The sequence below is a fragment of the Cibotium barometz genome, chromosome 4 (genome assembly GCF_041138505.1).
Source record: "Cibotium barometz isolate CiBa-2024 chromosome 4, ASM4113850v1, whole genome shotgun sequence".
Taxonomy (NCBI): Eukaryota; Viridiplantae; Streptophyta; class Polypodiopsida; order Cyatheales; family Cibotiaceae; genus Cibotium; species Cibotium barometz.
Window position 1 is genome coordinate 55,283,468 of NC_141049.1, and position 14,388 is coordinate 55,297,855.

The window sequence follows — 14,388 nt, forward strand, 5'->3', positions numbered from 1 at the left end:
CGTTTAGACAATATGATGTAAACTTTGATCCATGAAATACTCATGCCGCGTTAGCAACCAAGTATCGCATGGATCAAACACAATAAAAACAATACAAGTCAAATCAAACAAATTTACGACATTTTTTCGATCGCGTTAACGATCATATGCCGTAATATGCAAGCAAATTTACGACATTTTTTCGATCGCGTTAACGATCAAATGCCGCAATATGCAAAAAACAATATATGCACTAGCGGACGACACCAACTTCTGCGTTAACGACAAAATGCCGCCCGATTCTATGGGAATACGAATAGGATACGAACATACACTGGCCGCGTTACCGACCATATGTCCGCATTTGACAAAGGGAAGGGAAAGGAAGGTGACATCGCCATAATGATACTATGCTTGTCGCGTTACCGACTAGTACCGCTACGGCGTGCCATACTTACCATAGGACACAGACTAGCCGCGTTACCGACTAAGTGCCCCAGGGTAAGCACCATTCCGAAGAATGGCCTTACACACACACCCCTCGTGTGGCGGACCACCCACATCCTGCCGTGCATTGCGACAATGGGTGGCTGTCCGCACGAACACACACCCACACACACATCCCTCGTGTGGCGGACCACCCACATCTTGTCGTGCATTGCAACAATGGGCGGCTGCCCGCACGAACACACACCCACACACACACACACACATAAACACAAGTTTCATTACCTGTGTATACTGTCAGCAACTCCCAAAGGGCCCCTCGGGCCCATATATATAGAAAATTGTACCCCGCCTGGATGACGACCCCGCCGGGACCCGCCGGGGTTTCATTTTTCCCGGTGGGACCGCCGGGTATTGCAAAACCCCGGTGGGATTTTATCCGGTTATCAGGGAGCTTCCCACCGGCTTTTTTGGGAACATGTTAACATGTTAATAACATGTTAACACATGTTATTAACAAAAAAAAATTTGTGATCACGTGAATATAAAATCATTGATCATGAGCCAATCTCTATGGAACAAAGAGAGTTTATGATCAGGTGTGAAAAACAGGTAACTTGTTTGGTTTTGAAAACTATGAACTAAACAAATGAATCTCAAATTTTTTTAAATAATTTATGTTTTGGTGTAGGCTCGAATGTATACCACCATGTGGGATTATGGACAACATCTTGGGATAAAATCTATTGACGACTTACGTCTAACTCAGGATTCTTGCGTTGTTGCCTTTTTTAAGCAATTATCACGTGCAAGTTCAAGAGACACAAATCTTATTCACAGTGAACTTGGTTACGTGGGAACCATAGTCAGCATTTATGACGTATCATATCGTAAGAAAGTAAATGAGATCTCTCTTCATGCAACAATAACATGTAGATTTCTTAAAGCTATACATAATTCTAAAGTTTTGATTCGTGTAGTTTGACAGGTGGTTTTGAAGGTGGATTGGTTCCGTGCCGGGTATAAAGGCAATAATGCCACAATGAAAAGAGAACCATCCGGATTTTGGTCCGTCGACTCCTCGAAGTTATTACGTGCAACAAAAGAGCCTTACATTCTGCCAACTCATGTTGAACAAGCATTCTTTTACAAGAATACAGATGCTCATCCATGGTGGCAAGTTGTGCGTGTCCAACCTAGAGGTCGACACTTGTTTGATAGCGTTGACTCTGAGACAGCGGATCAGAATGATTTGATTACATCCTTGAATCTAGACACATCGACGTCAGAGAGGTGTAGAATTCTTCTATCCGTCGATCATGATGACATTGTAGGTGATGAGAATGACAACGATCCAGACTCTGACACTACAGACACCGAAGAGGAGGAAACAATGAATGTTGAGCCTACGGAGGAAATGAACGTGAACACAAATTTAATGATCGAGGAGTTCGAAGAAGTCAACAAGGATATGACAATGAAATTTTATTGACGGTTTATTTCAAAGATGAGGATGAGGACCATTAGTCTTACGTATCAACTCACGGATCGGTAAGATTTAATCTCAAAATCATTCATTGTGAAGTCTTGTTTTTTATTTTTTTATAAACTTACTAACAAGGGTGGGTGGTGGTGGTGGGGAGTCTCGTGTGATAGCCTCATATGGCTAGTGTCGGGGTTCGATTCCCCTCAGACTCGTTTTTCTTGCTCTAGCTGTGTACAGGGTAATTTTAGCTCCAAGTTCAATGAAAGAAAGTTCGTATCGGGATTCGATTCCCCTCCTCTACCAAGGCTTCTATTTCGCGTTTCAACCCCAGTATCAGCATCTCAACCTTTAGTACCCGCAATCAAGCAAGGTTCCCTGGATCGACTTGGCCTAGCAGTAGACCATCAAAGCCAGCAGTCTTCTGGCAGTAGTTCCAACAGCATCAGTGACTACCCGCAGTACCCTTAATCGCAACACACCCCATGCTACCCATTGGTATCAGAGCTCTCTGGTGGTAACTTTTTGGTCTCATAGGTCATTTTGGCCTTTTGAAGACGTAAATATAGCATTTCATTTTGTTTCATTTCTCTCTCTCTACTTACCGTGCATTGTCGCGTCGATGACTTAGGAGTTTACACAATTGTTTCAGCAACAACCACTTCCGACTCCATCCTGCCCCAAACTCCATCTCCAGTGTGTTGATGACATATTTCTTATCATCCTCGAGTTGATCGCTGCATTGCAAAATAAAGTCAGTTAGTAATTCAAATAAAAAACTATAATTCATATTCTTTATGTTAAATAATACTTACTGCCATGGCATATGAACTCACTGTAGATATGACATGCAAAGATCTCTCATCCGTCGTCTGAGGCGATGCCGGCTCCGACCTAAAGGATACCCCCGTCAGGTGTGATGTCGCATGTGACACCCAAAGTCCCAGTGCACGTGCGCATCGGCACTGGCTGGTGGTGTGGTACTCTGCCCGTTGACGCCTACACGCAATACGAACATACCATATATTGAGATGTGAGTTCGTAAAAAATACTTGATATTTAATCCGTAATCGCCATAAAAGATATACCTGCGGGAGGAACGGCCACTACCCTGTGAATCAGGTGTCACCTGAGTACTAGGAGGTACATCAAGAGTAAGCCACTAACTCTCATGATGTGATGTAACTGGGATAGGAGTCCTAAGCAAACAAGGACATCAAAAGGATATATATATTAAGAATTCTATATTTAAAAAATGGATGACATTACTATTTTATCAATCAAGAAGCTTCCCGATGCGCAGTAGTATGTGCATGCCAAGACGTCTCCACTCCTGCATGTGGCTGGGAGGATGTACCTTCTCCAGGTCGTACGGGCATACTGAATCTCCCAAGAATCTCAATCGCGTCGTCTAAACCCGCATCATCCATCTCCACATAATCTGTCATGGCCTCTGACAGTGTATCTCCAGAAAGTCCAGTGCCTCGTAGCAATGATCGCCAACCTCACTTTACGGCCGTGTGGTCACATCGTATCTATATATTTAAAACAACTATATGTTAGACTAGAGATACATTGTTAGAGAAGAGCTCACTACATTGTTAGAGAAGAGCTCACTACATTGTTAGAGAGGAGCTTAATAGATTGTTGGAGAGGAGTCAATTTATGGGTGTGCCCGCCCTTATGAGGTGTTTTATCATTTTTTCCCGCTCTCCGTATTTTTTCCCTTATTTTTTTCATTTTTCTGTGGCTTGGGAGGCAGCCCTGAGGCGGCTTGAGGACCCAGTACCTGGCCGACTGCTCAGACATTAGTCGTGGAGTGTCTCACTACTGGCCGACTGGATGTATGCAGTCGTGGCCTTCATGTGCTGCTGGCCGACTGTTGCTACAGTCATAGAGGGCCTTTTTAGCAAGCCGATTGCCCATCTGGGGGTATATAAATAGGCCCCCAGCCCATACCACTCAGTGTATCATATCGGGATCTTCTTGTGTATATCAGAGCAGAGTTACACGCCTACATCTCTCTCTCTCTTGTGCTGTTTTTCTGCATACATTTTTTGCTCTTGTGTTCCCAGATCTGGTCATCATCTCCGCTGCGTATTCTAACAACAACCTGGGGACACAGAGCGAACTTCCCTGCAGAAAACAAACACCCACAGATAAAGGAGAATGGGGACGGCCAGACAATGGAGTTCTCATGGACAGATCGTGGGTGTAGAATAGATTCTGGCTGGAAAGGAACTCGAAACCTGAGCCAGGAGATACATGATAACCTACCAGGAGACGACCCTCATGAACAGATGAGATACAAAACCTTCGAAAACAAGAGGATGCAACCACCAGAGGAATGGAGGATGGAGAAGGATGCATGGAAGAGTTTGTTCGTGAATATAGTTTTCCATGAAGCGGACGAAGAGGACAATGTGAAGGGTGCAAGGTGGTATGTTGAACCAGATGGGGATTGGGATGGAGAAAGAAAGCCAATTCAAAACGGCCTAACAGGGAAGCAACACCCCACGTGTGACAGGGAGATCATTGGACGGGATAAAGGATAAGTCCCGTAAACTAGTGATAATGGAGTATAGAGAGGCTAGATTCACCATAAATCGACATCAACATTCATATAGTGCTTTTGTGGAGTATTGGAGCATGCAGGTCATGCAATGGAACGTGGGAATCATAGGTGAAGCAAGGGGAGCTTGTCACAGGCACTTGAACATCACACACAGGGATATGATACATAAGCCATCAATGACAAACAGGCGGTCAGATTCTCAGGTATGTTACGCGGCATATAGCATTGAAACACACGAATATGCCACCCACAACACAACTAAGCTTGGGTGCCATCAAGTTTGGCGTTCTAGAATGTTGCATTGGATCGTCTCAAATAATGGCATGATTAACGTAGAGGACGAGCACAATCAACAAGAACATTGGAATACTTGTGTATGTTTCATTTTTGGTGAGTATGGGGATTTCATGGAACTCAACACAGACCCCACTACACCCATGCAATGGTTAATAACGTGGGAGCATCAAATTGATCAAAGCAGTGAGACGTTTTACCCATGGATGGTACCATCTCATGTAAACCCAATAGAAAACCCAACACAGAGAGATACAAGTTAGGTCGCATGCACAATCATGCAGTCAAAAACAAGCTCACTGGAGGCTATGGAATGCTCAGGAAAATATAGGCTATGGCTGATTGCTTGGATCAATACATACATACACCGGCAAACCACAACAGCATACTATCAGCCCCACTGAACATTGAATATTACAAATGGGGAGCCACCTGCATATGGGATATCCAACAAGCAGCCACACGCAAGATATATAGGAGACATAAGCCCGGAGGACATGCTTACATATGTCGCACAATTGTATGTACATAAAGATGCCAAAGGAATGCCGGACATGTGCAATAACACTCAGATAGGAGAATATTTAGATTTCAAGACGGTTACAAAAGGCATAAAAAAATTAGCCAACGATAAAGCACCCGACACGCTCCATTTTAATTCGGAGATGCTTAAATGGACAGGTAACCGGACACGGCAATGGATATGTGGGCTTCTTAATAAAGCCATCACACAAGGGCTGCCCATAGATTGGCAAAAAAATTGGATCAAAGCACTATTCAAGAAAGGAGATGCAAATCAGCCCACTAACTATCGCACTATCATGGTGGGGTCTTGTATGTCAAAACTCTTGGGGAGCATTCTGGAACAAACCATAAGCTCATGGGTAGAAACAAATGGCAAACGGGCCAAGGGGCAAGCGGGCTTTAGACCCAAGCACAGCACCATTGATCATCTCATCTCGCTCAGAGTTCTAATGGAAGAGAGCAGGCTGAAAGGGAAAAATCTGCATTGTTGTTTTGTAGATTTCACAAAAGCATTTGATACAATTCCAAGAGCCGGTCTATGGCAAAGAATGGAACATATTGGGGTTCCCATGCATCTTCGAGTTGCGGTGCACAACTATATCAACAGGTCAGATGCCAATTAAAAACACACATAGGTTTCTCCATAGAATTTTCAAGCAACATGGGAGTAAAACAGATTGCCCTCTGTCCCCCACACTCTTTGGATTATGCATAGACCAACTAGAGGACTACATGCCTCCAACATTAGAAGAAGACAGGGAAGGGCCAGCCATCAGAATGCTCACACTCTTACTACTCATATATGCAGATGACATGGTTCTTTTTGCACATGACATAATAGCTTTGCAAAGATTGGTAGATGTGATTCATGCTTTCTGTGAAGCCACCGGTCTTTCCGTGAATGTGAACAAGACAAAGTTCATAATAGTGAGTACTCATAAGAAGGAAAATCAGCCTATGCTCAAATATCGAGGACAGGAAATTGAACAAGTGAACAGTTTCAAGTACTTGGGGATAGATATCCCATCTAACTATGCTTGGAGACAATGTGCACAAAACAGAATTGATGCCGGGCACGCCAAGTACTATCAATTTGAAAACATGTGCATGCAAAAAACTATTAGACGCTGGGAGATAAAGGCCATCATTTTTGACACATGTATAGTGCAAACCCTTTTATATGGGGTGGAAGTTTGGGGTGCTAGCAGTTCAGCCCACACATGGAATGAGATCGAAAAGATACAAAAGAAGTTTCTATGGAGACAATTGGGCGTCAAGTAAACTACACCATACTCAGTGTTGCTCTTGGAAACTGGAAATATGCCTGTAGAGATAAAGGCTTTGAAAAGGATGTTTACATACATCATGAAAGTCAAATTGATGCCCATCACTCGCATCCCCTGCATGGCACGGGAAACTGGGTGTGACAAAAGACTAAGAAGAGTAAATTTATAGCTTCTAGTCTCATTCAAGACATCAGAAAATGGTTTGCTAAATGGAAAGTGGAAGCATATGTAGACATGCCGATTGACAAAGGAAAAGAAGGTGAACATATGCTGAATTTTGACATAGCCATACTAGATTCCCTCCACATCAAATGGCAAACGACCATACACCGGTCCAAATTTGACTACTATTGCAAATATGTAAACACGAAATACTGGGAGCACTACAGTACAAGCCAACCGGACGTAAATATCAAATCAAATCTCCCTCCCTCTCTCTCTCTCTCTCTCTCTCTCTCTCTATATATATATATATATATATATATATATAGAGAGAGAGAGAGAGAGAGAGAGGGAGAGAGAGAGAGAGTATATATATATATAGAGAGAGAGAGAGAGAGTATATATATATATATATATATAGAGAGAGAGAGAGAGAGGGAGAGAGAGAGAGTATATATATATATATATATATATAGAGAGAGAGAGAGAGAGAGAGAGAGGGAGAGAGAGAGAGAGTATATATATAGAGAGAGAGGGAGAGAGAGAGAGAGTATATATATATATATATAGAGAGAGAGGGAGAGAGAGAGAGAGTATATATATATATATATAGAAAGAGAAAGAGAGTAGATATATATATATATATATATATACTCTCTCTCTCTCTCCCTCTCTCTCTCTCTCTCTCTCTCTCTCTCTCTCTATATATATATATATATATATATAGAGAGAGAGAGAGAGAGCGTGCGTCTCTCTCTCTCATATATATATATATATATATATATATATATATATATATAGAGAGAGAGAGAGAGAGAGAGACGCATGCTCTCAGTTGTACTACATACACACACACACATACATACATACAAACACACAATCTTACCTCTCCGTGCTCTCGCCGCCCAATCGATGAGATGATCACAAATGCGTTCTCTCTCTCCCGCCGCGCAGTCGAACAGAAATGAGGTTCTCGGTGCGCGGGAGTATTAAAATGGGTAACGTCGCTTATGCGACGCTAGTCAGTCTGCAAGCGTTGCAACAGACGTCATTCAAGAGCGTCACTTACGTGATAGCAACAAAAAGCATCGCATAAGCGAGGGGTTTTTTTAAAAAAAATTTAACGTCGCTTAAGCGACGCATTCGTCATCGTTTAAGCGACGGTGTATATTTTTAACACCTCGCTACAGCCCCCAATGGCTAGTAGTGACACTTGCAAAGCTTTGATTGTCGATTGTATTCGACCTAGATCAAGGACGATTACAAAGATTATATTTCATGTGATACATTAGGAAATTTTGGAGGTCATTTGTAGGGCCTTGTAAGAAATTCACAAACTCCTTTTTTGTCTCTCCAGAATAACTTTTACATCACCATTACGTTCGAAGTGGCCAAAAACCCCCAGAACGACTTTTGAATCACTTAAATCAGACACTTGGAGAGGCGGAAACAACCAACACAAGGGGAGAACTTGGTCAAGGCCTCTATGCACGTCAATTGGCTATGAGTCAGTTCTCCCCTTGTGTTGGTCATTTCTACCTCTTTGGGTGTCTGATTTAAGTGATTCAAAAGTTGTTGTGGGGGTTTTTGGCCGCTATGGATGCAATGGTGATGTCAAAAGCACCAAATTCTACACAAAAAAACCATCAAAAGAAATGTATAGGCTCAAGTGTCTACAAAGTTTAGCTTCGAAGTGTTTTTTCTTATCCAATGATGACGTAAGTCGTATTTAAAGTAACTCTACCTCATTTGAAACAGATACCTGCATTGAATGTACACGTACTTGGCCATTTTAAAAAAAGATACCCTCATTGAATGTGAAGGTGACTATTTTTTGAATTTTTTCAATGAATTGAGCTATTTTTCAATGTTACATTGGCTTTTTCCTCATTGGTTGTGCTCTATTTTCTCAGTCTTCCAAAAGGCCCTCCAAATGACATCTGAAATGTCCTGATGGGTTATCAACAACCATGTATCAGTTCATGTGAGTTAATGGAGATGATAACTATCGCACACAGCATATGCTGCACAATGAACAAACAGAAGATGACACATTTAGTACCTATTGAATTCATTTACAATCAGTGAAGAAGCTGCCTTCTACCACCTTCTCTTCTCACTATTGGAAGTAAAACCAAGGAGAAAATAGTCACCTTCTTCACAGATCAAGCACATAGTAGCCTTTAAGCTAGACGTTGACGGTCTAGTTGCTTTTTGGAGATAGAGTCATTGCCTACAATCTACTATTGGAGATGGGATATTGACAGCTAGATTGCTCCTCTATAGATATTTGCAGAAGCTCACAATGGACAAAAGGTCTTTGGCAGTCTTTGTTATAGAGCTCCAAAACCTATGGAGGCTTTAGAGTGCAATCAAAACAAGCTTTAATGAAAGCTTTGATACCCCTGTTAGCTCACAATGTCAGTGAACCTACACACAAAATGCTCAATAAGAAGGACACAAGGGTGTCGAGTATGTGAGAGAATGACTAGCTCAAAAAGTAGAGAGATAAAGCTCTCTACAAGCACAAAGGAATGCGTAGCAACCCTAAACAATAGATGTGGTTGCTTATATACTAGCTACTAACCCTAATCTATCTATTCACACCTGGATGACTATGGGAAAAATCCCAGTGGGACAAAAGTGCTCATGGCATCAGTACATGGCCTCACTATAGTACTCCCATAAATGTCTAACAAAAACCATGGCACATGTTTTACTTCTATGCATTTCTCATGCAAAAACTGGATGTATTCATATTACTTTCACTATTTAAATCTCTTGCCTACCTATGCATGTACGCTCCTCTTGAGACTTGCATGCAATAGTTTCATGCATATTTCATATTAATTTTTCTATTTTAGTATCTTGGCTACATGTGCATATGCTCCTTTTGAGAGTTGCATCTATAAGAGACAAAGTTTAGTGGAGTGTGAAAAATGCAAAGTTTAGTGTAGTGTGAAATATAGAGATCTCTTTATCATAGCTCATCGAGCACGTGGATCTCGTGTATAGATATAACAATGTCTAACTTTTTGCAATCATCTTTGCTTAGGATGCATGGATTCACAAGGAAGGACACACAATGTCTAACTTTTTGCAATCATCTTTGCTTAGGATGCATGGATTCACAAGGAAGGACACACAATTTAATGCACCATCTAGGTCTAAAAAAAGAAAAGTAAGTAATCAGAATATATCTACAATTGCTGAGATCATGATATAGCTGAAGCAGAGAATGAGAAGTTTAAAGGGAAGGATGATCTTGTCAAGGACCTGGAGACACTGAAAAGAAAAAAGCAAAAAGTTATTGGAATGAAGCATGGGTAAAAACATTTGATTGGGCATATTTCAATAGAATGTATGCCATATTTTTGTCATTTTTGCAAAGCTGATGCAAAATGCAAGAGTGAGTTTTGTAAATCTAGCTTAGAGTAAATATTCAAATTAGAACTCTTTTTTTGATCATGCCAAATCAAGTTCTTATAACTTGTTTCTTATCAGTGTAGCACCAATAAAGTTCTTAACAATCGTTGTGGAGAAGAGCAAAGATAAATCTAAGCGTACGACTATGAATCTCTTTGCTACAACTTATCATGTTGCAAAATCATTTAGTAAGTATGCTTCACTTTTGGAATTGCTATTATTTTTTAAGTTATTCTACCTTCCCATTTGAAATGTATCATAATGATAAGGTTTTTGTAATGTTTATGCAACATATATCAGTGACTTTTTGCTGAAATCACAGCTTGGTAGATTAAGAATGTCACCTTTTTTTAGTTTAATGATGGATGAGGCTACAGACATAGAAATTATGGATGAGACTACAGACATAGGAACAAACCAAAATTTGAGTATCTTTGCATCGTCTCTTGAAAATTTTGAGCTTGTGACCATATTTTTAGTATTCTTAGAACTTCTACCGATTGGAACAATATCTTTTTTTATGATGCGTGCACTCAACTTTTATCAAGTCATAGACTTGATACATTCAAAATATAGTTTTCTTTGGGTCAAATGGAGCTTGGGCCTCATACTAGTTTATCTACTCATTTGACGAAAGATAATCCATTTACGAGATAAGCATCCACTGTATTGCCCATAGAACAATCTTGTGCTTAGTAGAGTAGTCAAGCAATCAAAAGAAGTCAAAAAATCAAAAGTACCCGAGGAAATTAATGCTTGCATGAACTTTATTGCATCACTCTTCTCAAAGAGCTCCCTTCAAAAATTCATGCTAAAAGCCTTACAAGGGGAATTTGATTGTGCAATTTGGCACATGAGTCGTCTTAATAAGGTATGTTGGTTAAGTAGAGTAATTCTTGTTAAAAAGGTGTGTGATTCATATGAGGCCTTGTTAGAATTACCAAGAGTCAAAATAGGACACACTTTGAAAGATTTGTAGATTTGAGTTTATGTATAATCTTCATTTTTTGTTTGATGTTTTAGATAGATTTGCTACGTTAAAAAAAAGTTTTTCAAAGTACTTTTGTGGATGTTATAGCCATGGTTGGATTTATTGAGATTAAGATTAAGGATTTAGAAATATATTTTTAACTAGATAATCCGGAGGTTGATAGCAATGCAATTGATAGCAATGCATTGACCCATGACCGATTCAACTGTTATGGATGTTACATGTGTGGTTGGATTTATTGAGCTTAACATTAAGGATTTAGAAATGTATTCTATATTGGATCTTGAGGTTGATAGCAATGCATCGACCCATGACCAATTCAACTTTCATATCATTCCTAATTATGGACCTCTTGTTGATGGTCAACTATATGCTCTATGCACCTCCATAAAAGGTGACACATAGGGGATATTCATATTCATAGAAAGATTGATGGATCTGATTTGGATGATTGTATAAAGTTTCAAAACTCATTTGTTGAGTCAAATATATAGAAAACATAAAAGAAAGATTTTGTGATAATAACATATTGGGTTGTTTCAAAGCTTTGGCTATGCAATTTTCCATCAAGAAAAGAGAATCATGTAGAGACTTTGGGAATTCTAAGATAGAGAAGCTAGTAACATTTTATGGTGAGGAAAATGTTGGTGTACTAGGTGAGACCTTTGAAACAATAGTAAGAAATTTTGAAACGAAACGAGAATTTCAATACTCTTTAAACTCCAAGCACCTTCGGAATGAAATGATTCGAGTTTAAAAGACACGTGAGTTTTCATCAAAAGAAACTCAACAATGAGAGAGAAGGGTCCAATTTTATTGAGGTTGGCTAACATTGTAATGTTGCAATGTTATATTACAACATCTTGTGAAAGAGGCTAATAAAAAAAGTAGTGAAATCAATGACATACAAGAAATGATGATGCTCTAATGAGAATATCCATTGAAGGGCCGAGGTTAAGAGATATGGATTTCTCAAAGGGCATTAATATGTGGAGAAGTGGAACTAAAACAAGTAGGCATCTCTTTGGGGACATTGCAAGGTAAGAAGTTTTATTAAAATTTGATAAAATTTACTATTTTTATGCAGGTCTGTGATGGGGTGAGAAGTTGTAATAAAGTGTACATGCATCTCTCTCTCTCTCTCTCTCTCTCTCTCTCTCTCCCCTAAAAATGTTATCTTCACTTTTCATATTTTATTTTCTTATAAACCAAGTATGTTTCTCTCTTATTGAACTCGTATGCTCCTTTTTATAATTTAGTGTTTTTTACTTTTCTAAGTATTCTAAGTAGGATATAGGCATGTAAAGACATAACTTCTAATAAAAGTAACCTCGCATTTTGGTCAATGATGATAACGTCTCATACTTAGATTATAAAAATGCTAAGTTGAGATTGGGTAGATTCTAGTATTGTATTGTAACAATCTCTCTCTCTCTCTCTCTCTCTCTCTCTCTCTCTCTCTCTCTCTCTCTCTCTCTCTATCCCCCCTTCCCTTTTTTTCTTTAGGTTGTATTTATTTTATTTCATATATTGACTTTTTCATTTTAATTTTTAAATTTCAAAGGTTTTCTTCTATTTTCTCTTAAAATATTTTATTCATGTCGCTCTAACAAAAAATGTATTTGTTATTCTTTTTACTTCTTTATTTCACCACTAAAGTTTTTGTTGTCTTTTTTTTAATAATGTAAGCACTATTTTTTAAAAAAATTATGTTGTATACAAGAGTACCCTACCTAATTTGAGGCCAAAACTGTCACATGATATAAGCACTTCCTCTTTAATGCTTGCGATAGGATTTATAGATGGCCATGTGTAGTTTAACTCTTTTTTATTACAACATTATGATCATGTATAGTTTGGATCTTTAAATATTGCATCTAAGTTGTGATGTATGGTTAAATTAGCTATTGTTGATTGCATCATTGTGGTTGGAATTTGCAGATATCCAAATGAGTTAAAGAAAGTTGGAAGGATTAGTTCAAAGATACCTACGAAAGAACTTATATGATAAGTATATTTTTTAGTCTTGTCACTCATGATTATTACACAAAAGCTTAGACCAGTGATTTTGTAAAATTTGTAATGTGTTTGTTGAAGTAATGAGTACAAGTTACAACTTATGCATATCAAGGAAATTTGTAATGTGTTTGTTGAAGTAATGATTACGAGTTATAACTTATGAATATCAAGAAAATTCAGGTGAGACGATAAACCCATCTACAAATGCAAACACACAATATGTAAGTCCTCCTTTCAATTTTCATCTCCATTGTGTACCGAGAATTACTTGCAATGTGTGTCTTAAAATTGTATCTTTCTTGGACAAAAGGATTTAAATCTTAGTTTGCCTTAAATCAACCAAACGAGAAAAATTGATGTCTTTAAAAACTGGTTGACCTTCTAAAATCATGAATAGAGTGTGGAGTAGAAGGTTTTTCTATTGGTTCATAAAAATGTTTTTTCTCAAGCACTGCTCATGGGAGTCATGGCATCGTTACATTGCTCCCTCATCATTATCTCCCAGTGTGAGGAAAAACCATCCTTTAGTGTAATTTTTACGGTTTAAATTAAGAAAAAACAATTGAAATTATGCCTAGCCTTAAATTTATAAATCAAAAATTTTAATATTTTAGTTATAAAGTCGATTAATCTATGTATTTTAATATTTTAGTTATAAAACCGATTAATCTATGGATTTTTGCAATGAAAACCGATTGACTTTTCCACTGGTTAGAAAAAAAGTTTATTTCTGACATTGATATCTCTTACTCTTGTCTCTCTAAGAGACTTTAGAGCATGCCTTAAATTTGAAGCCCAAGGCACGGTTTCATAAAAGAAACAACATGGTCTTCATCGTGAATAGCAAAGGCTTTTGTGCATCGTATAAAGATGTGAGCATTTGTGCATTGTGGATAAAAAAGGATCCTGACTAGAACATCACGAATGTTGTCCTATTAGCAATAGTAGTGTTACTACATTTGCTTGCTTTCGAAAAGAAGAGATGTTGGAGATTTGCTTGTAGCAAGGGTTTGTGTGAGGCTTCTAAGACATGCTAAGAGCGTAGATAGGCAAGGCTAAAAGTGATACAATGCCAAACAACATGTGGAATTTGTGCAAGCACTGAGGCAACATGCTACTAAACAAGAGTACCATGGACATTATTTGCTAGGAGGTGGTGGCAAAGCAAGGAGGTGCCGGGCCACAAAATCCATATATTTTA